At 43.7% G+C, this 26,342-nt stretch overlaps 1 protein-coding gene across 2 annotated transcripts in view; it reads left to right on the top strand.

The window, feature by feature from the left end:
* Window positions 1-5,436: 5,436 nt before the first annotated feature.
* The window catches only part of LOC121084078 (myelin-oligodendrocyte glycoprotein-like), a 33,902-nt gene continuing 12,996 nt past the window's right edge, over window positions 5,437-26,342 (top strand). Inside the window, exons 1-2 of one of the 2 annotated variants that reach the window (XM_040585210.1) lie at window positions 5,437-5,556; window positions 9,619-9,680. The gene's annotated coding sequence lies outside the window, so the exon portion shown is untranslated. The remainder of the gene's footprint in view (window positions 5,557-9,618; window positions 9,681-26,342) is intronic. The other variant, XM_040585212.1, reaches the window with a different exon arrangement.

The following is a 26,342-nucleotide window of genomic DNA, read 5'->3' as shown; positions in this document are numbered from 1 at the left end:
ACTCAGCCTGGAAATAATTAATTGTATAACATATCTCTGCCAGCTGGAAACTCCATGCAAGCAGCCAGTGTAATTGCACAGAAGTAAGTGCAACAAAGCAGTATACGAAGTGTATTTGGACAGAGGTAAGGTGCCACAAAGCAGCATGCTAAATGCAAGTCAGATTTTGCAAGATGAGTGAGAAAGCATGTAGCTCCCACAATGACCTCCTTGTCTAAGTGGCAGGACTGCCACAGACTGAATGCAAGCACAATTCCAACATCACTGCTTTTGTTCAGAATATTTACTTTTCAGGGAGGAAAGATTGGTATCCTATCGCCCCCACACCCCAACATGTCAAAGCTAGTGTTGTTGTTTACTGCCAAGACAGCGCATACTTGTTTGCACTCTTGAGACCGTGCTCCCCACAGATTGGCAGAACACCAGCAACTTCATTACATAGTTATGAGAGGCTGCTTGAACCTTCACACTAGGAAAAATTATGCTTCCCCTCACAAAACTTAGCTAAAAGTCAATACTTTCTTTCTAAGGTGAAGGCCAGGGAGAGATCTGAGGAGGTACTGCTATATGCTTCCCTGGTCTTTGCTTACCCTGCTCCCTATGTGGGTCACAGCCACGGAGAAGGTATTGGGCTATAAGGGCCTTTGGACACTCACAGCATAGCAGCTGTTGCTGAACTAAATTTTACCACTATTAGCATCAGCAAAATGGGCACTTTAATTACTGCTAGTATTTACAGAATATAACATTCCTCCAAAAGCCCTCTGAAAAAAAAAAAATAACCCCAAACAAACAATAAAAACCAGCAAAAGCGGCTGGAGCTGCAGTACTATATTCAGCAAAGCTCAAGTTTCATCAAGACTGGAAATGGGAGTTCCTTTGCCCCCTGGACTGGAGCACCCTGCAGAGGAGGGGAGCACTCCCACCGTGGCCATGGCCACTGAGAGAGCAGGAGCTGCACTGGGTAAGAGCTAAAACCAGGACATTTTGTCTTAACACACGTTAATGGTTCATTCAACCTTAGAAGATCTCCCCTTTAGAAAAGGTGTGAACCAAGCTGTCACAGGCATCAATGGAAAAAAGACCTGCATGCCTTAAGAAAGGCATTATGATTCATTTAGCCCTGCCTTGCACAAGGGAAGCAAGGCTTGGGGACACACAAGCTGCTGTGGCCGTCAGCAGTTGTGCAAGACGCAGACGGCAGGCAGGTCTTAAGGCTGGCACACAGACTTAGACCATCAGGCAGAGCAGCAAACAGAATCAGAAGAAAGCAGAGCTGAGAGTCTCCTTGCAAAGCAGCCTAAAACACAAACCATAGGAATAGCCCAGGCAGCTTCTTTTCAGAGCGGCAAAACAAACGTGCACTTCAGCAACCCAAAAATAAGGTCTAGAGGAAGAGTGTTGATCATGGCAGGCTGTGTTCTTCGGTGCAACAGTTTCATTGCTCACGTTTAGAAATACCTGTATTAGGTTTGGCAAAACTCACTCAAGATACTACACAGTGTTACCTAGTGTTGCATAAACCAAGTTGTAGGGGGTTTTTTCTCTTGGATTTCATGGCTTTGCTGCCATGCCTAAATGAAAGAACCACTTCTATAATTAGCAATAGCCTGATTAGTTACATCTCTGAAGGATTGCAGACAGCATTACTGTGACTATGGTGAACCTCCCAACTACATGCCTCTGACGGAGAGCACAGGGTGGGCATTCAGTGCTTGGTTTATACTGTTCTTAGGGCTAGAAAGAAACCCAGTTACATCCTCGAATATTTTATTATAGTTGCAAATAAGCTGGCTGGAATGTGAAATACCTGTCAGAAGGTGGGTGTGCTCCCCATATGTTTCTAGACAGAGCGGAATCCTCTCCCTACCATTACTGAACCAGCCCCATGCACAAGACCAGACTCCCCACTGTCAGTCCAGCTTTCCCCTCCAAACAGGCTTGTGAGCCCTGTTTTGGCCAGCCCAGGGTAGGACAGTGTAACAGCGGCTGTAATGGAAGAAAGAAAAAAACAAGTGGCAGAGAGAAATAGATTTCAGAGACTTTCACCCTTTGAGATGTGCCAGAGTCCAGTGCTGGGAGACTAAATACAACAAAATGCTTTTTCACTAGCTCAGAGGGCTAGAAAGATGGGGCAGCACTGGGAAAGCTGAGAAGGTCAATATATACAACTGGGGGGTGAGTCAAGCCTGTGATGACAGTTTGTTCACCATAAGGATCTGCCAAGCACCAGTCCGGCTCCCCTTTGCTGCAGCAAGGGTAGGCATCCATGCCCAGCCTACTCAGCCCCTGCCCTGCTCAGCTAACCAGGCAGGCCAGCACATGTCATTTTGTCTAGTTCGGAGAAAAGGAAGCTAAGTGGTGACCTTGTTGCTCCCTGCAGCTTCCTGAAGAGCAGACGTGGAGAGGAAGGAGCTGAACTCTTCTCCCTTGAATCCTGTTAGTTCACATGGGAATGGTTCAAAGCTGCACCAAGAGAAGAGGCTCCCCAGGGAAGCGGTCACAGCACCACACTAGTCAGAGTTCAAGGAGTGTCTGGGTGAGACTTGTACGGTTTAGTTTTAGATAGTCCTGCAAGGAGAGGGGAGTTAGATTTATATGATCCTTATGGGTCCCTCCCAACTCAAGATATTCTATGATTTTAGAGAGGTTCACACTTGACACCCTTTCTCTACAGAGGGGGTGGTCAAACACTGGAACAGGCTTCCTAGGGTTGTCAATGCCCAAAGCCTGTCAGTCAAATATGCCTTGGATTTTGGTCAACCCTGAAGTGGTCAGGCAGTCAGACGAGATTGTTATAGGTCCCTTCCAACTGAAATAGTCTATTCGATGTCTCACTTATGCTGGGAGGGAAGCAGAGATACATGGAGCAACTTACACTTTCAGTGCCTCCCAGTGCTTGCTGCTGTTCCCTAGGAAAGCCCAAAAGCCTCGTGGCAAATACAATCATGAACGCCTTTGCCGAAAAACCACGAATTCTCTCTCCCTCCCAAGTGTCTGAAATTCTGAGCACTCAAGCAGCCACCCACTTCAGGGTAATCTGGAGAGTGCCAGATTGCAGAGGACTTTTGGTTTCTGGAATGTTATACTCTGTAAATACTAGCAGTAATTAAAGGGAAAAGTGACTTCAGAGAGGAACAAGCAGCTAATCAATGAGCCTAAAATCTTCGTTGCTTAAGCGATCAGACTGTCAAAAACAGCAAAAGATCAGCTTCACCCTTGTTCCTTTCTCACAGTCAGGCTGAATTTTTGTTCCTTTTTCTGCCTACACATTCAGGTCATTATGCTTCAGGCATAAATGCATATTTCTTGCCAAGCATCTCCTATTGGCAGAACTTAAAGGAACATTTCTCATCTTGGACAGCAACACTGGTGACTGTTGCCTCTTCATTTGCAAATGAACATGCTGCTTCAATTTTTGGTACTCTGGTTGCACCATGAAAAGACCTCAGCGGTTGCTTAAATGGTTCAAAAGTCAGCAAGAGCTCTCAATGTTTCTTCCTATCTCTGTGTCTGCCATCATTCTGGGGCAGGAGCCCTAGCCATATAACTTTTTACCTCAAATGAGCGGAAAGAAGTGAAACCAGTCACAAACGGGAATATGCCTCACAGACCAGAAAGCCTCAGTCTACGGCCAAATCCAGACTTGCAATGAAAACATGCACCTCTCAAGTGCGCACCAGCCTGGCATAAGCAGCCTTTTTGTTTCCACCTAGATTGAAGAAGGAATAAGGTTTAGCAAAATGAAGTAGATATGATGAGCATGGTAAGCTACAGCTACTGCTGGTCTCCACTGCCTTACCCACACAAAACCTTGTTATTCTGAGCAGAAGCAAGCAAGCGAAGCGGAGTTTGCACTTTCCTTCTGAAGTGAGCCTGCTTAAGACTCTTTGTATTATTTGGTTCATCTGGTAACAAAAGGGGAGTTAGGAGAAAAGAAAAATTCAAATTTATTGATAACAGCAAGTAAGGCCATCAATATTAATGATTAGTCAAAAACGCGTGACTCACTTTTTGGAGTACTCTGCCAGCTGGGTCAGAAGCCATTCTGACTATAAACACAAGCAGAGGGAAAAATACAACTACAATAGGAACATCGCAAGGTTACAGCATGCTAACGTAACACCAAAGGAAGTTGCACAGGTCCCTTGTTCAGTCTACAGCAGCACTTAGTTGAATCCAAGTTTATATTCCAGATACTGGAGATTAAATTATATAAACCCTCCCTTCTTCCATCTGTTCACCTATATGTAGCGAAAACAGTCTGGCTTTGGAAAGCATTCGGTTCACCATGTTTGAATTAGCAGATGTGTAGGCAACTGTGCTTTGTAACAAAGCTAAGAAGTTGTCTAAGAAGGATTGCTGTATTCTGTGGAAAAGGAGACTGTATTTTGCTTTTGTTGTAAGCCTTTTGATGAACATGCAGGATACAGCAAACTGGAGCAGGGGAAGGGAGTAGAAAAAAACCGAAAGCACATATATACAAGCTAAAAGCAGCATGAAAAAGGCACTGATCATTTGAACACCTCCAAACGTTGAAGATGAGCAGCCCCAGGGACTGAAAACCAACAACCCATTAGGAAATGGTCTTTAGTACATGAATCAGCTTAAGGATTTGGTGTCAGCTTGGTAGCTTGTCTCAACATATTTGTGTTCTGTGCTCGGTCCATCTCAATGAGTAGGAAGTAAGAAAAAAAATGCCAAGGGCTGCATGGATGAACAAGGAACTCCTGGCAAAACTCAAACAGAAAAAGGAAACCTACAGAGGGTGGAGATAAGGTGAGTGAGATGGAAGGAATAAAGAGACACTGACCAAGCATGCAGAAACATGGTTAAGAAAACCAAAATCCACCTGGAACTGGATCCAGTCAGGGATGCCAAAGACAACAAGAAAGGCTTCTATACATACATAGGAGACAAAAAGAAGGGAAGGCTAGGGAAATTGTGGGCACACTGCTGAAAGAGGCAGGGGACCTGTCTTTACTAACAAGACTGGCCTTCAAGAATTCCAGGTCCCAGAGACTGGGCGAAAGTCTGGAACAAGGAAGAAGTACCCTTGGTGGAAGGGCATCAGGTCAGGGAGTCTTAGGCAAAGTCTCAAGTGCCTGCTTGAGCTAAGAGGCAAGGGATATTTCAGAAGCATTACCAAAATCCTTATTCTGAATATCTTCAAGTGGCACATTTGTGCAAAGAAAGTAAAACATTTTATCAGACAGAAGGTAGATAGTCCTCCTAGAAAGGACTGCAATACCAGAATGCTGCATTATCATAAGCAGCTAAAGTTTGGAAAAGATGAAAAGTGAAATGCTGAATGCTCCTGAGCTTTTACTATTGGTAGAGTGGTAGCTAGCAAGTTCTTATGTCAGCTGAGCACACTGTAGCAGCACGGTCACCGATTCCTTTTATTCCTCAGCTAGTTAAGAAATGCAGCCTTTGCTATCTGAGTCATTGCTCCACATCCTGCCCGGCTTCAGCACTTCCTCATTCAAGGCAAAGGCTCCTCAGCACGTTTGAATCTCAGCACATTCAGGCAGAATACTGAGAGATTCCACACAGGTAAGAGATCAAGTTTTCTGTCTTATACTAGAAAGTGCTAAAACTGCAGTATCTGGGCTATGGCTTTTTGGCTAAGGTCTTTTACAATTGCTTCAGATGATGTGGACATGGGGAAAATGAAAAAGAAACAATCATGGTTTGGCTTTCTTTTTGGCTGGAGGGGAAAAATACAGATTGAGGCGTTTACCAGTTAAAACATCTCAGCTCTGTAACTCCACTCCCCTTCCCTGACTGCCAGCTATGGCACACTTAGACTGAGAAGCGAGGCTATGGCTACTCCTATAACAAAAGGCATCTTTCACCTGACACCCCAAAAGGTGTCTCCAATTAATTTACTCGCAGAATACATTTTTGCCTTTATTTTTGCTCTTTATCTTTTTGCTTCTTTTTAGTCATTAAACTGGCACACCAACAGAAGTGACCAAATGGGGAGTTTCAGTTTAGTGAAGTTCAGAGAATGAACACTGGGCTGAAAATAATAGACCACACTTACTGCTTCAAAACATCAGCTAAGAGAAAAGGCTCAGGCAAGGCACTCAACATACTAGTCACAAAAAAACACTATATAATTTTTCAAGCTCTGAAGGTAGCTGTTTACAAACTGACAGCATGTAATAGCAGCTAAAACCCCTGTGCTGCACAAAACCTGAGGTCTCTGTTTGCAGCTAGCGAAGAAATCAAGTGAAAGCATGAAAAGACAAAAAAAAGAGGACAAGAAACTGCATACGAGGATTTGCCCCAGTTATGAGTTACCACGGTATCTGTGGACTTTGAAAAAGACAATAACAAGACACTGTTGCACAAGTAGGTTTCAGATGAACTTGTTGCCTTTGAGTTTTAATGGAAGGTTTATGTTAGATGAAAAAAATTAAACTAAACAGACCACAGACATACATAGCAGTCCCTACAGCAGGGCATTTAAACCAACTTCTCCATTTAAAAAAAAAATCTATTTTTATTTTTGATAGGTTGTCCCTTCTTCAGAAGGAACTGTACCCACCAAGATAGTATAGGGAGAGAGGTGTAGAAGAGAAACACCTTGAGAAAGTACAAAGCAACTGATGTCATGAAGCCAAATTTCTCAGACCCCTGTATGAACTTGCAACTCAGATCCCTCAAGAGCCAGACAATTTTACTTTTCTGAAGGCTACATCAACAGAAGCATTTCACCAGTTGACTAAAACTGAATCCTAAGTGAGCAGTGAATCCACACAGCTGTAGATTTCAGTTTTCATGAAATCAAAAAGCTTCCTATTGTTTTGAGTTTTGCTTGATAATACAAGTGAAAGCAATCTAAAGGCAGAGTTCAGCACAGATTTTTCCTTCTAGAGAAATTAATTAGTTATTTTAAGAAAGGGGGAGGAGGTGGTAGGAAATTTTCATCTCCCAGACCTCTTCTCGTCATGCAGATCAGCCTCTGAAATGTTTACCAAGATGAACACTACAAAACAGGCTCCGATTCATAACCGGAGACAGTGTAAGTCCTAAAATAAGGTTGTATAGGTGTACGTACTACATTCAAGAAACTGATTTTTTGTTGGAACAGTCACCACTTCTTGACATTTTGTCTGCTGGAGAAGCCACTCTGGGGGCGACAGGGGGCATGAGACAAATATGGATGACATTTTACTCTTCTACAGAAAAAACCTACATATTATTAAAAAACCAACCAACCAAAAAAAAACCACCCAAACCCAAACCCAACAGCCACACATACACCCCAGTGCAGTGAACCCTTTAGGGGGGTTTCCCCACCTTATCATTGTATATGACACCTACAGCTCACTGCTAGCACAAGATAGACGTGGACCGGTTGGAGCAGATCCAGAGGAGGTCTGCACAACCAGTCAGTGCTGGAACACCTTTCCTCTGTAGAAGGGCTGAGAGTTGTCATTGTTTAACACAGAGGAGAGAAGGGCTTGTAGAGACCTTATTGCAGCCTTTCAACACTTCAAGGGGGCTTATAAGACAGATAGAGACTTTTTACTAGGGCCTGTAGCAACAGGACAAGGGGCAATGGTTTTAAACTGAAAGAGAGTAAATTTAGATTGGACATAAAGGTATTCATTAGGATGAGGGTGGCAAGACACCGGAACAGGTTGCCCAGAGAAGTTGTGGATGTCCCATCCCTGGAAGTTTTCAAGGCCAGGTTGGATGGGGCTTTGAGCAACCTGGTCTAGTGGAAGCTGTATTGGCTAGTGGAAGGCAGGGCGGTTGGACTAGATGATATTTAAGGGTCCCTCCCAAACCATTCTATGCTTCTATGATCAGCATTTAAGACTCCTTTGAAAAAGTTGAGCTGGTTTCTTTCTTTCACTCCTCTAGCTACGTTCCTTTTCTGAACTGTGTTACAGCCTTCACTCCCACTCAGGACAATGACCCTGTAGAGCCCACCGCCCCCTGTGGAAGCTGAACATTCCTAAACAGACACAGAAGGTGGCAGTTCAGTCCAGGCAAGGGGATAGAGCAGGCACGTGTCAACGGACAGAGCCTTGTTTCAACAGATGAGAGAAAAGAGGGGAGGAGAGGAAAAAATATGAACCATCCTCTGAACAAGATACTTTTCTGCCATAGTCCATTAAATACATACACACCCAGACTGCATGCGAATATATACTCAGTGAAACATCTCATTGAACACCGACAATTTTCAGAGGCACGTGGGGAATGTACACACACTGCAGATTTACCTGGAATCTGAGCCTCAGGGACTTCTAGTCGTTGATTTTAGTTCATGTCTAAAGGCCCATGTGCCTTTAAGACGGCACTTCAGCACCTTCAGGTGCATCTTAACCACACAGCAAGGCATGGTGCAGCGGTGCTTGTGTTAACTGGGTCTGGAGAAGTGCTGCAGTCTCCGTGTAGCGTTGCACAGGAGTGAATGCCCTGTGCTGATGGGGAGTTACTAATTGCAGCTCCTCATCACGCTTTGCAGGGCTCTGCTGCTCCCGGCCTGGGAGAGGAGCTCAGGTCAGCGCGGCACAGGACTGCGTGGGTACTGTGCCTGCTCAGCCTTGGCCCGAGGCAGCCCTACTACTGCGGTGTATAGCAGAGGCATACCAGAACTTACACTGACTTGGGATTTTAACTGGGTTTATTGCTGGGGGTGGAAAGGAGAGCTTTGTTTTGAAAGTGGGAGGTTGGGATTTGTTTTGTTTGTTTGGGTATTTTTCTCCAAGTTTTCCTTCCTGCTCACATAGAGTACTGAACAAATAAAACTACAGCCACCTTCAGCACCACTAAAAGGAATCTGTATTTTATGGCTGTAGCCAATTCCAGATTTAGTTCTTCTCTCAGCTGCCTTTCCCTCTATTGTCTCTGTATTTTCTTTTTTCTAAACTCCTATTCCAGCCACCAGACTTTTCTACCAGTCCTTCCCTATGCTAGTTGATAAAGTCATCTGTAAATAGAATAAAATAAATCACTGGCACGAGGACAGTACCTTCAGGGAAGTGCCCAGTAAGACTGAAGGAAGAAAGTGTGTACCACTTAGTCATTACGTATTTCAAGATGTCTGCTTAGTCAGAGATGAGTGGTAAAGAAAGTTACAGAAAAAAACACAAACTAGAGAAAATATAATCTATTCTAGAAGGACTAGAATATATACAAGTCCTAAACTGCAGAGGTCTCCATGTGCCTATCAGCCCCTAGGAATGTAGATTGATCAGAACAACTCTGCCCCGGCCCCCCAGCACCAACAGTTTAAGAACAATAAATGCATAACTAGCTCAAGAACTCCACGCTAGGCGATTTCTGGGCACAGAAGACTTGCTTTGAGTTTGCCCATGTTAAGTCATGCAACTTCTTACAAGGGATGTGACTGCACTCTTACTTCAGTTAAGAATTCCTAACGTCCCAGAGCCAAGTACTTTTTTTAATCCTCCATCTGTGGGTTACCACTTTCTGGTTTTGCTTTCAAAACAACCACAGGGAAGAAAAACTCCCTCACACACAGCAGAAAAGCTCAGCCCATCACGGCTTTTCTAGTTACAACACAGCGGCAGCTTCGGCAACAGATACTGCCGCAGTTCAGCCAGTCTCTGAGTGTCCGTCTTCTTGCAGGCATGTCTGGGAGGGAGACCTTGAACCCATGTCATCAGCCTTGTGTTTAAACTCCAGAAAATGTATGTATACAAAATATTCATGTATGATTTGCTTTACCACATCCTCTGGACCCTTTACTCTTAGTGTAAGTGGAGGTGGCTCAACTGTGCCCTTTCAGCAAAAGACTTGCTCTGTTAGCAGAGAGGACAATGCGCAAGCAAGGCTCCAAGAGGAGCAAATTGCCATTTGCACAGATCTACAAGGGCATCAAGAGCTTACACCAAAACCTATGACTACAGGATCCGTATAGCAATCTACTCCTGGAAAGCAGAATCAGTTAACACCTAGGCACCCAGCCCACCTACCGAACAGCAGGCATTAAGGCAGCATAACAATAAGACCACTCAGTAGCATCCTGAAAGAGCACCTGCTGCGTATGAAACCACAGGACTTTGTCATTTGCAAGGACTTGTTTCAAGTATTTTGGTTTCAGTTACTGCAGTTTACTAAAGTTTCACTCCCATTTCATTTCTTTCTATAAATGAAGTGAGCTGATGAAATTTACCTGTTGCTTGGTGTAATTGAAGAGTACAACTTTAATGAAGAGTGGGGAGGATGGAGAAACCAGGCAAATTATTCATCCAGATAACACCAGCGTTTTTAAATTTTTAAAATTATTTCTACAACTTAGTTTTGCACACAGGTGTTTTCCTCTCACACCTCCTTGTGTGTATATTATTACACAGGTCTCTGTATTATTTTATTTCACTTACAATTTCCCTGCAAGGTTGCTGGAAAGATAAGGTGCAAGGATATGGAGACTGGTATTTGCTCCTCAGTTTATGAATAAAGTTAGTTATAGGGTCCAAATGTATTTCTCAACTAAGCACCTTTGAAGTATAATCTCTTCACTGGCTTCGTCATTTTGTAACATCCAAGTTCCTCTGTATTCTACATTGCCATGTGCTTAAGTTCTGAACCAGAAGGGTTTTTGTAAAAACAAACTTGCTTTCAGCTCCTTTCTCAGTAGCCTTGCCAGAGCAACGTCAGCTGTCACCACAGTTAGAGAGCTTTCCGAGCTACAGCCAAATAGATCCTTGACATCATTGCTGTGAAGAGGATTATTTTATGTCTACATCAGGAAAGGGAAGAGAATCCAGAACTCCCCACATTTCCCTTGCTGAGGCAGCCCAGCTTAAACTTGATTGTTCTTTTGAAAGAGCAGATTTACAGGGTGCACAGGGAGTTGCTGCATTTTGCCTTCTGCATCCTTGCATGCATGTAAACTGACTGCTGTGTACATCTGCAGGCTCAGTGTGTTCCAGCTACCTTTGTCTTTTTCTTCTTTTTTCCTTTTCTTTGTTACCACAAACGAACAGTGCAAATGACACTGAACTGCACCCAAAACACACTTATCTTGCAGTTACCATGAATTCTTACTTCCTGAAAGGTGACAATTCCTTCTTAACCCAAATGTACTTTACTATCCAGAGAAGAACTATCTCTTAAAATAGCTATGATGAAGGAATTCACCTAATAACCACATTCCTCCCCTCTACCCCCGACTCCAACCCCCAGAAATACATGTTTGGGACTTCCAGGGGGGGTGGGGGTGGAGGGGTGGGGGCAAGGTGCCCAGAGGCATTTGTAAAACCCAAGAAGTGAGAGAAGATGATGATATGGAGTGTCTGTTCATCAGTCTGGAGGAAGCCTTAATTTTCTCAAACCCAAACAAAATACCTAATTGAAGAGCTATCAGGGTTGTGTGACAGCTCTAGCTGGGGGATCTTTGAATTTCCTCATGGGAAACTTCTGTGAAAGATTATTCTCCACACCATTAGTTTCACCCTTTGAGTACCTCACTACAGCTGCAAGTTTTATGGTGGTCATGGTAGGAAGCCCCTATATTAATTTGCAGGCATCTTCTGGATACTGCTTTCGCAGCCGAAGTTGGCCATCTTGATCCTGATGCAGTGACGTGCACGGGCTGATCTAAGAGCAACCCTGCTGGTGTGACATGGTTGGCAGTGTGTCCCTACCTCACCCCAACTACAGATCTCTTCCACACCTCAGAAGAAGGGAGAGAAGGATCAGAGTTAGGATAGCCTTGATTAAAATTCCCTCTTATTGTCTTGGTTCCCCTTTTCCCTACTTTTCTTCTATGCTGAGAGGCATAAACAAGTTTCTACCCAGAAATAGTCCTTGTGTCTGCTCCAACCCTTCTTGCATTTGCAGCCCGTGATACAGGAGATTTTGGAGTGGAGCAGCTGTAAGAAACAGGGCACAGCTGAAGTAACACAAGTCATGGCCAAGACCACCATCAGCTCTACCAGCAAGGTGCAGCCCAGAGTCACCTCGTGTCTTACTTGCCCTGGCCTAAACCAGGTATTTAATCTTGGGTAGCTCCAGAGCCTAGGGTGCGTACAGCTGCAAAGCTAATCCTCAGGTATTTTGCCTCCCCCAAACAATGCTGAGAAATAGGGTTTCTTCAGTTCCAAAAACCACTCTGTTCCACTTCAGAACTGCTCTAATGAGTTCATTGTCCTTCTCCAGCTGCCACCTCAACTTCATCTCCCAAATGACTGTTTACAACTGGAATGAAGGATTATGAAAGACCAACACACGGCACTCTTACTTCAGTCTTCTAAATAAACAATCCTAGAAGTGCCAAGGTCAGCTCTGAGGTCCTCAATCTGAGGCACTGTAAGATACATAACTAACAAGGCTCTTCAAATCCCATCTGGTGGTAGGATGGGAACATAAGGGCTTTGAACTGCAGGCATGAGATCAGCATGTTAACATTTAGAATTTCCATGAGTGCTCAGAGGAAGTGCTTCAGAACTAGGCCATTTAAAGTTTACATAGTTTGAGTGCTTTCTGTGAATGATTTCTCCCTTTTGTTCAACACATAAGCTTCTACTTTCACAGTCACCGGTTAAGGTGCAGTACCAATCACACCTAATAATTACTAGTCAACTCTCCACAAAGGTGTCAGCAAGAGGAGAAAAAGAAGAGAGCTTGTTCCATTACATACTCTCACAAACAGCAGACATTTGTGTCTACAAAAAGACCAGCCGTTACGTTTAATGCCATATAATAGTGCTCTAAAGACTCAAAGAGAATATTTTGTTTGCCTGCATTATAGCGAGTCCTCGAGATGTCTGGCAGCCGCCATTAAACTAAGTACAATACCACAGTTAATCGGTGAGCGCTTGGTACTCTTCTGAGGACATCACATCCCTTTTCCTGTGAGAGTTAGGTACGCAGTAGGCTGCGCAGCAAATCCTGTTAAACACTTCTCCCCACTTCCCCAACCAAAATGGCAAGATGCAGGTTTGGGTAAGCAGTAGGCAGTCTCCACATTCCCATCACCAAAACCCAATCAACTTAAGTTCTCATTGAACACATCAGCTCTTTTTACTAGTAAACAAATACAAATGAGAAAAGGAATCCTGTCTTTCCAAGTCAAAGTTTCTGTATAGTTTTGACTCCGAGCTTAGTCATTTCTGGGGCCCCAAATACGTTACCACAAACACTCAGAACTCAGGCTTTGGCCACCTCCAGTGGATTCAGGCAGCTCAGCTGTGGGAAACAGGGGTGGCCTAGGGAGCACGTCTCTTCCCAGCAGCAGTAGGAAGACTTGCTTGGCTGCTACACCTGCCAAGACTAAAAGCAAGGGGCATATTACAGTGACAAAAATCCTTCTGGCCACAGCTCTGTTAGACATCTCTCTAGAAGGCTCTGTTTCCCTAGAATCTGATGGCAAAGCAAAAAAACACTTGTTTAGTGGTAACAGATGTGCATTGAATAATACTGTGTTTTAGGAGGTTTTAGCTGTATCAGAAAAACACTCATAAGTACTTTGAGATGTGCAAGACTGGACAACCCTTCAACCCCAACCAAACTTCCACAGCATACTACAAGGTGCCTAATAACGTAGCCATTTATGGTGCTGTCTCTATACTCTGCATATAGATAAATACTATTTTAAAGTATTTGGTTTATGATTTTAAATGGATCTCTCGCAACAACTGAATAAAGGAAAGTAATTTTTTTTAAACAACTGTAACAGGACGTTTTAGTTAGAGAAACCCAAAGACAAAAAATGATCTCTCACATGTACAGAAACACTTTCAATCCCTTCAGCTGGTATTTCACATGTTTTGCTCTCACTTACAGAAAGCAAGGTTATTCACAGGTGTTTAGAGTTCTCAGAATGAGCATGGTATGACATAAAGCTAAGGAGATCTTGCCTCTGTCTCCGATTTGGGTAAATATGCACCTTAACAGAACACTAAAGCAGAGACTATCAGAAAAGCTTGAGAGTGAACATTATCTAAGAATTATCACAACTGGGATCCCCAACATTTATGTCACAGCTCTAGGATACGTGGACAGAGAAACACTTGAGAGAACATTTGACAGAGGAGCATTGCCCTACAATTACATAGTCATAACATCGCCTCAGTTATGGGTGGCCTCCCAAATTAAATTGGTTCTCTGACATTCTTGGGGAAGATATTCAAGGATGCAGAGTTCTGAGGTGATGTTATCAGAGATTTGCACTCATGTACATCTTGAAACTTATTTTTTTTTATGTTGCTGGAACAATATGGCACATCTTTGTGCTCTTTATACTCCAAGGTACATCATGTGCCCAACTAGCAGTTTGCTGCTGTGCAACACATATGCTTAATAGCATTTCCAAAATCAGTGGCACAGACCTAATCATTGTAATGCTCCAACCTACATATTCCTGGATTTCCAAAGAACAGCGATTATCCACATGATACAAAACTTCATCACTTGTGCGCAAGCCAAGAGCTTGAAGGATGCCGAAACAGATGTGCCCGCTGGCACCTGCTACTGTGCAGAAGAGCTTATATCTGTTATGGCACTGTAGAGACTGAACCAGCTCCTCCAGCTTCCCAGAACTACTAGATCATAACCAGTGGTGCTGCAGCCTGTTCAGCCTTTGCAGAAGAAGCTACTGGGCATGGATCATTCTAGGGAAAAAATCCTAACATGAGATGCCATCAGAAGGTATTTCACAGCATGTTAGTCAATGGAAGGAAACCGGTAGGCATTCAAGGGAGATAAATGTGTGTGGTGGGAGCAGGGAGTTGTCACACGAGGGGTGCCTCAGCTAAAGCACTGTCAAGACTTCCCAACAGCACTACTGAAGCTAAATGCTGCTGTTTTGGAAAGGGCTCGGTCACACCCGCCACTACAGAGCAAAGGGGAGGATGAAGGGATGGCAAAGGGTAAAGTAAGACGGCAGAGAAACTGTCCCCATCTTCTCCCACCCTTGTCCCCAAACAGCGGCTGCCAATCCTTACACCTTGGCAACTGCTGCTTCCTCGCACTCCAGCTGCTCCTTGCAGACCAGTACCCTAGGCGGCTGCCTCCTGTGCCTGAAGGAGGCTGCTGTGTGCAGAACCCAGGGCTCCATGTAGAGCCCCGTCACGAAGGGCTAAGTCCCTACAAAATTTCAGATGATTTTGCTTTAGATCAGTTCATTGTTTGCAAAGTCATTTGACTGTACTTGTCGTTCCCGAGGCTAATCCAGTCACAAAGCTTACCTCCTCGATGGGGAAAGGTGAAGCCTAGAGACCAAGCTGCAGACCAGTGCAATGCCCTGCTGAATTTGCAAGCCTTATTTGGGATGTGCGTTTCTCACCCTCAACTTCCAGTTTGGTACCAGTTGAAAATACACTGTAAAACTAAGTTTACCTAAACTTTCACGGGGGGTTTCCTATATTGAAAGCGTAGGACTGCAGAGAGGTCTGACTGACCTTCCATTTCACAGCAGGAAAGCTTGTGGTTTTGCACAAGCTGCTCCTCTTTCTTTTCAAGTCTTTACCTATCAACAGGCTTAAAACAGCATAAACATGTAAGAGTTCTGTACAGCATCTCTGTCACGAAGAAAGGTTAATTTTGTTGGACTCTTGGTTACACAAAAGAGGTGACAACAGCTGTCCAGGCACTGCTCTCCTAACCTGCCTACCTGGCCAGAAAGTTGCCTTTACAGCAAAGTTGTACAAAGTTGATCCAGTGACTCATCACTAAGGTACTTTCTTTGGGCCCAGGGCCATATCTAAAGTGATCTCCACCACAACCCTCAAGATGACCCCACTGCCCACACTATCAAGCGACCATCAGGTGCTACTACAACACCAGACATCTGGACAGCATTCATAAGCTTGTCACTATCTGGTTGCTTACAGATATTAATTCTCAATTCTACAGCTTCCTTGCAGGTATGTTCTACTTTCAAGTGACAAGCTTTCTGCCCTCTGGTATTAAACATAGTAATGGGTGAAAGGGTTAGACAGCTACAACTGAAGTAAGCTCCCCTTGAGGAAATGAGGCAATTCGCTACCAGAGCTCCACTATCACTGAACTGTATCACCTTAAAAAAGCAACTTAAAGATGACCTGAAAACCAGCAACTTTTAGGACTTACCTCCCACATAGTTTTTGGGAGCTATAATCAGTCCGCACAGTGGGTTGCTATCTTTATGTTGTTAAGTTCAAAGACTGGCTTAGATTTTCTGTTGTCTCACAATCCAGAAAGATGAGTATCAACCAGTCAGGTGAAGATGCAATTAACATTTCACAAACTAATTTCTTGAGAAAATTAAGGCTTATGTGATCAAGAAAAGCACTTGCCTACTTCCTCCCTCTTCTCTCCAACATGCCTTGCAGCCCTTTGACTATTAAAAAAAAAAAAAAAAAAAAAAGAAAAGAAAAAAAAGGCAAGCCCAGAGGAGATTCTGGTTGCACAGTTCTCAAGGCAAAAGAGAAGACAAAACCAAGACAGCCCTATAAAGACAGCTCTTGTAAGGGTCCAGAGAATCTGTGTTAGAGAGCAAAAGTGTTAACAGCAGGAGACATCAGAGAATCCACGCCAGAATTCATTTGCCCTTTCCATGCACTTTTGGACAGTTTTCTTCCAGCAGTTATGGAAGAACAGTTTGTCTTCCTTTGACACAGCCGTTCTACCAGGGAATTCAACATCCTATGCAAAGCATTTCCAACTTGACTGCTAGTAACATTCTGCTCTTCAGGCATCCTTTGTAATATCATCTGTATTGCTGTTTTAGTAACATCAGCTGGACTTCCTAGTCTCTCTGTCCTAGTTATTTCTTTCCTCGTGTTTAAGACACACATGAGAGTTGCATTCAGCAGCTCTTACCCAGATAAGAAGTGCCCCGCTGGATCATACAAATCTAGCCTGGTTCTTCATCTCCATCATTAACAACAGAAAACACTTTTGAGGGATAGCATGGGTATCTCAGATAGTGACCATGCTTACACGCTGCACTTGTACTTCCCCAGCATCCACAACTCCTGTAGTCCTGCACAAAGTAAAGCTTTACTGCCTACATGAGCCGATTAGGAGCAAAGCCAGAGCAGGGACACAAATGCTGCCCAAGTCATAATAGCAGTTAGCATTTGCTAACTTTGAGGATCAGAGGCGAGGGGTACATAAGTTAAATATACCTGTTTTTCAGAATCACCTCCTACAGCTCCACCTCAGGCCTTCCCTAGCACTGGGTTGCCACTACAGACTAGCCCAGGTCATCCTTAACTACATCTTGCATGCTCCTGGAGTTCTTCGTCCTATTGCATTGCCTCTATTCCATCACCATATTGCATGGCTCAATCACACCACCATCTCCGGCACAACAGTCACCTCTGTGCCACAGGGGAGAAGAGGAATCATGTGGTCTAGTCCAACACTTGAAAAGTGGTTTCTTCAGGTTTTCCTAGGCTTAGGACAGTGATTTCTGCTGGCTTTTGCTTCTAACAGCTCTAAACTTCTCTGAGGCAACATTACTGCCCCATTACCAGAAGCTATTGCTTTGGAACAGAAATTGAATCCAACAGAGTTTGGGTCCGAACACTTAAGCTTGTTTTCTCACTGCCTTAGCTGCAATAGAGCTGTTAAGAGTCACTGTTGAGAAGTGCATGGAGTCTAACACATTATCAGTTCGAAATATGTTAGTGCATAAGCCTGTGGAGCTGAATGTCAAAGGAGAAGAAGGGGCGGGGGGGGGGGGGGGGGGGGAAGAGATCAGTTATGCCCTGAAGATGAGAGCTTGCAAGGCTTCCAGTGCTGATTTGTAATATAAAAATGAAGTCACAGAAAGACATTGCAGTACGAAACGTGACAGCAAAAGAAATTGTGGCTTCCATCTCACACTGCTCCTCCACTTTCTTACAAGGGAAGAGACCCTTCTACTGCAAAGTAGTCCACTGGGGGAAGGGGAAGAGAAGGAATGGGAGGAGGCGGATTTGGATTTTTTTGAAAAACATAGCCCAAACAGAGCTGAGGATCCATCTTCCAATTCTGGAAGAGCAGCACTTCAGCCAAATACAGCCCTCACCTAAAAATCATTCACAAGAAACTCTGTTGAAATCCTACAGTCTCCAAGAGGAAAGTCAAGACACTGAACCACCACAGAAAGAGGAAAACACACACCCACCCCTCTCCCCCAAGACACATGTACAGTTAACAATAATGAAATAACTTGCAGTAAGATCCCCACATATACCTAAAGGAGAAAGCAGGCAACACGTGCAAATTAGTTGTACATACACATGGCCATAGGAAGAATAGGGTACTGTTGTCAGAAAAGGGTAAGCGGAAGGATGTCAACTCTTCCTTTTGCTACAGTTCTGAATAGAAACCTATCTACAGGAAGCAAACACAAGTGATTTTTCACAGTGCTTTGTAAAAAAGGAGTTACTTTGAAAAGCCTCCAGCACTTCCCTGTGTGGTCACAATTACAGATGGAGCTAAAAAAAATAAAGCAATGCTATTGCACCAACAGAAAAAGTACTTTGGCTGATGGGACAAGAATGAGACAGGATTCAATCAGTCTTACGATATTTCAGATGGGCAGCTCAGATTGTAAAATAATTTGGCTGAACTGGATATGAACCAAGTATTAAACAACAAAATCTGAGAGCTTTAAGGTGACTAAGAAACATTCCAGAGTACAGGGCCTACAGGGAGTGCTTATGGTCCCCACTCTTCTTTTTCCTACTTACAAAAATAGATTGCTCAAGATATTTGCTTCAGACAGCCAGTAAGTCTACGTCAGCTATCAAGCCAATAGCCTACAGTTCTCCAACACCTGAGCAAAATAACTTCAGTATCTCAACACAACTGTGTTGTATATTGTATGTACATCCCATTAACTCTATGTATGACTGTTCTCCACTTGGAACAATTATTTTCAGCTTAGCAAAAGAAGAAAAAAATGGAGTGCTTACAGGCACTTTTAGGGACCCCTATTTAGGATCCTACTTGCGTCCATCTCTGATGGACAGAAAGTTAATCGGACATCAGCATTCTCAGGCTTGTAATACAGCCATACAGCTAGAAACTTTCTGCTCTGATGCTAGAACAGCTAGGTTTAAAAGACTGTATAGGCTTCAGCTTTTTTAAATATTTTCAAAAAAGCAGGAGTTGGGAAGGCAATTCCATTGTGAGGAGCGGGGGTGGGTTTAAGCTTGCACTGTATTTGGCAACTGTTAGCTTTACTTTTGTCACTGGTTCAAGAGTCTTTGAACTACTCGGACTCAATCTTTTTACTAGTACAAAGAATTCCATGAGTACTTTGTGCTTTTCACTAGGTAACTACGGAGAAGGCCAAAATGGGCTCCCAGAGAAGAGGATAGCTCTTCTTTTTCTTAGTTACTTATATTCACTCAAAACTTACCTGGTTTTCCTTGCATAAGAAAAGGTGTGATCCAGAACATGCAGGAGTATCAGCGATACTTTGTTAGGACACAGGTGGTACTGGGTACACGCTGTGAATCACTCTCTGGGAAAGCTGTTCGATAAACATTTCCTCCCTCTTCAAAAAGTTCTCACAAACTGCAGCTGTAGGTCTGTTTATAATCATTAAAAGAAAACAAACCACAAATAAAACCCAGATACCTTCACTTTTGCTTTAACAGAGCAATACTCTAGAGACACCAGCTCAGGCAGAGCAGAGGCTAGTTTCTTTCGGTTCAGTAGCTGTGACATCAGTGAGTTAATTAATATCACGGATCAGACCCAGGATTTGTTCCAGGACTATAAAGACTTCATGACGAACAGCTGCTTATAAGCCATGTTTTACACACTGCATTTTGTAGCTTCGTACAAAAACCCAGGACTTGACTCAGGGAGCTCCTGTCACTTAGAGGAGCCAGTAATGTAGAGTTTGTCTTCTAGGTGTACAAGCCACCAGCAAGGTGCCCGGCACAGGGCTCAGTCAGTTTGGTCACAAGCTAACATTCTCTGGGGAAGAGCCAAGGCAAGTCATGCCAACCTTGGTTAACCTCAGTTTCTTTTCCTCCTCTCACCCTGGCATCCTGAGTTTCCATTTTCAGACCCACCATTCCTAGTGTTTCCACATCCAACGCAACAACTACAACAGCACTGGCTACTAATTGGCCTCATTTACCTGTGAGGCTCATTGCTTTGTTGATGAATACTTAACGCCTTCCTAGAAGGCAATAATAAATATTTTCTGAACTTCATCCAAATTTCTTCTTTTTCTCACTTGTCAGGAAATACGGATCTAACTGATCGTAGGGTTACACATCAGGGAGGAGATGTATTGCCTAGTAACAGGTCTGATAGAGAAAAAATAAACTGACTATTTTATCTTGGTAGAATCGTGTATATGTATCACTAACATCACCTGGTCTTGAAGAAAGGTGGTTTCTACAGTGTGCAAATTAGAAATAGCTAAGAGGAGAGAGGACTCACAATCCAGAAAAGCAACTGGTAGTCCTTGAGCCTGTTGCTGGCAACTGTTTCCTGCAAAAATAAACATCTGCAGGCCAGGATTTTCCCTGCTCTCACAGTATTGAGGTGGAAAGTAATTTTGGAGAATGGAAATTCTCTGGTGTCAGTGTGTTATGCTTCCTCTTAGACAAGGCTTTGAACAAAAGTAATAAAGACATTTTATTGACTATGCCATCAGTTCAAAGCGGTCTTTTGAGCCTGAAATAGTTTCCCTTCTGCTTCCTAGGAAAGTACCCCAGAATTTCCCTTTCTCCCTTTCCCTTGTGACTGGGCTTTATCCACTACATGAATTTGAAAGTTCAAAGGGAGGGAGTTTTCCTCTTCCCTTCTTTGGACTGATGACATTTACCGAGGGGGTTTTATAATCCTGGCTCAGTGTGAAAGATAACCGCTGACTGAAGTGGAAAAGAAACAACACACACTTGTACAATGGATAATATATATTTAGCAAGACACAGCTAAAGCCATTACCACAAACATTTATGAAATCATTACACTAAATACTGACAGCTTGACAGTTTTAAAAAGTTTTTGTTTTGTTTTTTTTTTTTTTTTGCATTGGAGCTTCACAGTATAAATGCTCAATACTGTTCTTGCTTTGTGTTCAATAAATCGATTATTGTTGAGCTATATCCCCCCTAGGGCTTACAGACCTTCAGCTGCACTTTGCCAAGACACTGTACGTGTGGGATCGAGAACAAAGAAAGGGATCACACTCATGAGCTTTCAGAGACTTACCAACTGTAAGCAGTGGAGAGATCAAACACTGCTGAGATAACCTATGTGCTAGGCAGAGAGCCAAGGTCAGACCACTTGCCTGCTTCAGCATTTACAAGCAGGCCCGGCTTGAATGCAGGCAAAACAGGCTCTTGCTTAAGTCACCGAAAGCCCTGCTGAGCCAGACAGCTGGTGGCTGGCTGGAGCTGGGAAGCAAGAGACAGTTACTGCTTCTGTGATGCCCATCCCTCCATAGCAGCAGGCAGCACCCTGTATCACCCATCTCTTTGCCAGCCACTAGCCCTGCTCTGTGCTTTCCATGATTTCTAGCAGCAATACCCTCTTTAGCCTGCTTTTCAGAGAAGCCTGAACGAGCTCTGCACATGCGTAACTGTGCAGGTACCAGGGAGTTCTTGTCCCTGTGCAGGAGCTTAGTAACAAAGAAGAGTTCAAATAATCATGAGATTCCCAATGTAGGTGCAAGTTGAGGACCCGAGTCCACTGAATGATGGAGCTGCAAAGAAATTTGATCTGTGCGGAAACATTTCATTGTAGGGATATTTCTACAAGTAACAGATTAACAGCATTAGATGATCCAGTCCTTCAATGAGAAAGAATTATTTCACATAGGGAATCTCTAATCCAGATGGCACAAAACCCTTTAAAGCAAATCATAACTACAGTGGGAGAGAAAGGCCATGAGACAGACATGGAAGAGTAAACAGAAATACCTGTCAACCACAGCCATAATATGCAAGAACTTCCCATGTACTTTGATCCATTTTGGTTCTTCTTGCCTGTATCTCATTTATGAGGAGCTATTACAAGAATTCATGTTGCTTGGCATACTGGCTAAAGGAAAAATGAATAATGTTTAGGTACTTGAGAGGGCCAGAGGAAGAGCAGTGAGATAGCTTTATTTCACCCATCATCTACCACAATACAGCCTACAAAAGTTTAACCTCAGCTTATGGCCAGCAAGAACCTCACACACACTCACAGGCAGTAAGAGGGCTAACTAAGCTTTTTAGAGGTTATGGCAATAAGTAGGCACCTACTGGGAGCTATTTTCACAGATGTTGAGGTCTCTACTCCAAAGCAGTACTAGTAACCCAAATTAGATCATAGGTCTCTTCCAGACCAGGTGTCATTGACACAACTAGCTTCAGATCATCCACTTTAGAAATACTAATATTGGTCAGTGTTGCATTAATTCAACAAACGTTTTTACTGACATCAGTTAACAATAATGTCTCCAGGACTCCTCACGTAAGTGAATCTAAGGATCAGCTTAGTTATTTGGTTTTTTAATAGAGTGCTCCAGAATCAAGTAAAGCCACTGATTTAAGAGTCAGTGAGCACATGCCAGAAGAAGAAATGCACAGTCAAGAATGAAAAATTAAAGTCCATATTTCTATGTTGATATTTTACTCTGCAATACCTCTGTCTTCAGAGGTTAATCAACAGTAAACAAAATCATCATCCAGAGAGTACCAGAAGCAGATATACAGACAGGAACTGCCTCTGAAGTCAGAAAAAAATACACTATATTGATTCAGCTGAAGGAAACCTTGCCTCTTTCCGCATTGTCACTTGTGGGCTGCTTCTTTAAGGCCACAGTTTTCTAAAAGGCAAACCAAAAAAAACCCCACACCTATGCCTTTTTCATGTAACTGCAAGCTCTTGAAAGCACAGCTCTTTATTCTTGAGAATAATTTATTCATCAAAACAGAGAAAAAAAAACCAAACACCACCACATTTTGTTGGAACTGGCAGATAAAGAGCAATGGAAACTCTCAGAAGAGCAAAAAGGAATTGAGAGAAAGAGGAACTTTGGTTGGAGCTGTCAGAAAGACATCACAAAAAGGAACAATGACTTCTTTGTTTCTCTTCAGAAGTTTCATAAAAGGGCATGAGACCACTGCACACCACTAGTCACAGGGAGTAAGTCTCACCCCATAAGCACAAGGTCGGGCAAAGGGTGGGATACGCCATACACTTAGGCTAAGCTTCTTGAGCTCCTACCCAGACAGCATCAAATCTGCAGCCCCCAGAAACCCAAGAGGGCTTTTGACATACAAGACAGGGATAAATGAGGCTGGGAACACTTGCTAGGCAGAAACTGCTTCCGAAGTGAAGAGTCTTTCCCACAGAAATAAAGCAAATGACAGGCACTGCCCAGCCACCCTACACAGCAGCAGCATTCTCTTGAAAATCTACTGGCTAAATCTAGCACAAAAGTTTGTTACATGAAGCATAAAGCACATTTTAAGAAAACGTGATAAGAGCCCATTACGGAAAGTTATGGACAGTTGCCACATAAAACAGCCTAACAGACCCCACAGGCAGCAGTGACACAATCCCTTCTGGGATCTAGACACCCTTCTAGTCCCTGGATTGACCTGCACCCAAGGGAATCAAGCAGATGACAGATACAAAATTCGTCAGAAATGATAGCTGGAAGTATGGATGGCATGTATCTTGACTGCCTGAGAATTCAGTCAGACCAAACAATGTGAAACCACTAAATACTCACAGGACCATCATTTGATCAGTGTTGAATTCTGCTCACTTGCATGCCAAGGGCATGCTTTCTTCCTTCTGAAAGTTGAAATGAAACATTCCACATTTAGCATCAGTCCTGGGCCACCCAAACCCTTCCCATTTTGCAAAGCCACAAAAAACCTCGGTTTAGTCTGGGAGCTATTCAGAAAGGTTATTTTGAAATCAAGAATAAAGTCTAATTTCCTGAGCATTCCAGTTTATCATCAAATGTGCTAGCTCATACATACTCCCTTCTTGGCCAGACAGATCCAGAGCTTTGCCATTTTCCTCCAAACCTTTGGGAAGGTGTTTGGGTCTGAATCTTGGAAACTCTGATCAGATATAGACTGTAATTTCTGTTTCCCCCCTTCCACGTTTTATTTCTATACACGTGGATAAATTCCCTCTTTCCAAACCTATCTATTCAAATCCAGGGCAAGGTGTGTATGTTCCTGCTGCTATACTCTGTATGGGGTACAGCTTTACAGTGGTAGAAAGTCATGCACTATTACTCAGTCATTCTTTACCCCTGAAAAGGGACAACTCTTCAGATTAGGTATGCGTTTGGTAACAATCTTTCAGTCCCCAGAGCCTGACTGTGGCCCACGACAAGCCTTAAACAGGCAGTGGGAAATTCCAGCAGCACGGGGTAACATAGCCAAGCCCCAAACCAGCACCCCAGCTACCACCTCCACAGCATCGGCAGTGCGACTGGAGCACGGCGAGGGAAGAAGGGGAGCACGGACAGGGTACACAACACTCCAGTCCACAGCAGATAAGGACAAGTTTGGAGAGCTTTAAACAGCTGTAAACTTTGCTGAAACAAACAAACGTGAAAACCAGATCAGCCACCCTCACAAGTGCATGAAGTTTGCTACAGTGCACCTGAGGATAAGGACCCAATCCAAGACTCAGCTGCCACTACAGCACATTTTGCAGCCTGAAGCTCCAGACAGTCTCCCAGCAGGCAATGAGCACTTCTTCCCACTGCCTTGAGCGGAGAGGGTGAATCACACAGCGGTTAGCTGCAGGAACCTGGCCTGCTCACAAATCCCCAGAAAATTGCTTTCAAATTAGGGTAATTAATTTCAAAATCTAAAACCCTAAAAGAGAAAGCCACCGTCATTTTTAGATACATGATTGCATGTCCCTTACTGAGACCTCTTACATATCTTTCCTTGAACTAATTACAGGACAGGTCTCTAAATGATGCCTCATTTTGTTTACAGGTTGCTGTCAGATAAGATCAGAAGTAATCATGCAGTTTCAGTACAGACTGTTGCATCATAAGAACTTTCTCTAAGAAGCCAGACCGTAATTTCCGCTTGCAAGATCACTCATTAGCTTTCTACTAGCTATTAGCTCTTACCTAAAGGTAAAAGAACCGCATGGTTACAAGAGCAGAGAGCATTTAAAGAAGTGACAGAAAATTGCCTTGACGTGGATAAGGAACAGTAAGGCAACACTTCTCTGCTCAGGGTGCTTTCAGGATTTCACAGAGTTGGGGAGAAAGGTCCCTCTGTCCTCCTACAAGCATCAGTAACAACGGTCAGCTGGCATAAATCTGTTCTCAAAAGCCAAAGGCGTATGAGGCTGGGTGGGGGGGAATACTTGAAACTATCAGTGACTAAGCTGCAATGCTTTGCCAGGTGCATAATGAGCTGTTTCCTTCTTGGCAGTGGCCTTCATTTATCTGCTAGGTGGTTTTGGCTAATCCTTTCTGAATTACCATAGTCCTTAACAGCCAGTGGTGCCTACTCCAACTTGTATCACCATTCATTCACTCAGTGCCCAGCTGCATTACCTATGATACTCGGCCAGTATTGGAGGCTGGCAAATGAAGTGGAAGAGCTAACAAGCAAATCAGTCCCTTCAATATAACATCCAAATGGTCATGTCCATGTAGTTCACAACAATTTTTAAATCGGTGTTACACTTAGACACCACACGGAGGTAGGTTCCTCCTCCGTGTCAAAAGGGTTCCAGCTCAGCATCTCCTTCCTCGCCCTGGCCACCACCCTGCTTCAGACCACTGTCCCATAACAGCCTCTCACACTCCTCTAGATTTCCAGTTCCAGGGTCCTTTCTGGCCTAGATCCCAAACAGACCGTTCCTTGCGGTGAAAGCATACAGGTGCACTGTGGCTACAAGGCACTGCTGGACTGATCACTGAAACCAGCTGGTTCTCCTGGTACCGTAACCCAGCCACCCAGCCACCAGAACTGCTGCCCACTGTATGATCACAGGTGAGTCACGCTCCAGCTGCACCAACCCTGATGATCTAACTGCTGCCCACAGAATTCAGAGCAAGGTTTATGGCAACAGAAAAAACCCAGACAAACCAACCAACAAAATAAACCCCATCTGCACAGAACATGTTCTTGCACAGCACCTCTACCCACAGCATTTTCTCCTCCTGCCACTCCAACTATCCTGACCAGCAGAGCTATTCACAAAAGAATGTCCTTAATGTAGTGCAGCAATGCTATTTCCAGGGTTAACAGAGCACTCATGGAAAATACCATTTTCTTTCTTTATTTTAGAGGGAGAGTTTTAGTGCTCCAAAAGCATAAAGCCTTCAACGGTAGCATGTAGACCCTTTCCCACCCCTACCCTTCCTGCACTGGAAAGCAACAATTTGAATCAATTTACTTTGGAACATGAAGTCC

Source organism: Falco naumanni, chromosome 2 (genome assembly GCF_017639655.2).
Source record: "Falco naumanni isolate bFalNau1 chromosome 2, bFalNau1.pat, whole genome shotgun sequence".
NCBI classification, from domain to species: domain Eukaryota; kingdom Metazoa; phylum Chordata; class Aves; order Falconiformes; family Falconidae; genus Falco; species Falco naumanni.
This window is presented reverse-complemented; position numbering and strand designations above follow the sequence as displayed.